The sequence below is a fragment of the Rhinolophus sinicus genome, chromosome 16 (assembly GCF_057876585.1).
Source record: "Rhinolophus sinicus isolate RSI-liver-muscle chromosome 16, RSI-T2T, whole genome shotgun sequence".
In the NCBI taxonomy this organism is placed as follows: Eukaryota; Metazoa; Chordata; class Mammalia; order Chiroptera; family Rhinolophidae; genus Rhinolophus; species Rhinolophus sinicus.
In genome coordinates, this window is record NC_142516.1 from 140094779 (window position 1) to 140096084 (window position 1306).

Below are 1306 nucleotides of genomic sequence, written 5' to 3' on the forward strand. Positions count from 1 at the left end.
CTCACTTTGTCATTTAGGAGAAGCGACTGTATGGGTCCTTATTTGTAATCGACTTTTGAAAGTCACAAAAGCCGGGGAGATGTAAAAATTCGAGGCATCTTCAACACAGCAGTGGCTGTCTGGGAAAGACGCAGTTCTGGAGCCGCCCATCTCCTGCGCCTCGTCGCTCGGTGTGGAGGGTCTGGTGGGAGGGGGGCACTCCGCCGCGAGAACCAGGCTGTTTTCTCGCTGGAGCCCGCCCTCTTTCCGGCGCTATGGAAACTGCATTTTTCTACGCCTGCTCGTCCTCCTTCTCTTTCTCCTATTACATCCCAAACAGACGATTTCAACTTCCCGAGAACCTGCCAAGTGAATGGCGCTGATGACGCCCGGGAACGAGCCCACGACCCGGATGCGGGGGAAGGGCATCACGAGCTTGTGGGACCCCGGGAGCCACCGGAGTTGGGGTGCCGCGCCCGCTCCTCCTCCCGCACCCGGCTCTCCTTCCAGGAAGGGACACGAAGCTCCTATCGATCCAGAGCTCACCGATGACTAATGTGATGCTCGTAAACAAGCTGCCGGCGGGGCACCGAGGAACCACCCAGGCGCACACCCACTGCGGCGGGCAGGCGCGCGCCCACCCAGAGCCTGGGCGCGGGATCCCCTCGCCTGAGAGAGTGTGTGTGTGTGTCTGTCTGTGTGTGTTGGGCGTGCGTTTACGAGATGGCAGTCAAGTTCCTTGCCCCTTCTTGCCCACCGCGAATGAGGCGGCGGAGGGACGACATGGGGCCCAAATGGGGTGCTACTGCCCCATCCCCTGCGTCCAGCCCTCACGGGCAGTCTGGGTCCTCGATTGCCGCCAGTCCCGCCCCCCGCAGTGCCCCTCCTGCTATCCCCTCTCCCGCGGAAGCTCGGAGCCCAATTAATTGAGTCAAAGGCGGGAGGGACGGGCCCTCCGCGAGACGACCGCCCGCCGCTCCTTCTGCGCGCCCCTTTTCCCGCCCTGGGTGGCATCTCCTCCGCCGGCATCAACAACGAGCCTCTGATTAATGAGGCTCAGGCCGGCCCCCACCCTTCCCGGGCCCCAGCCTCAGCGCAAGGGGGGGAGGGGACGGCGGGAAACATAACCCCTGGAGAAAGGAGGGCGGGGCGGGGGTGCGCTGCCCGCCCCTCCGCGCCCCATGCTCATTGGTCGCGCGCGCTGTCCGTCCGGGGGTGCGGCGCCAATACTGGGAGTGGGGCGGGGCGGCCGCGCCGTGTGTGCCTGCGTAACGCCGAGTCACATGTTGTTTTGCTCTTCTTAGTTCAGTCACTGGGTGCGCGATGT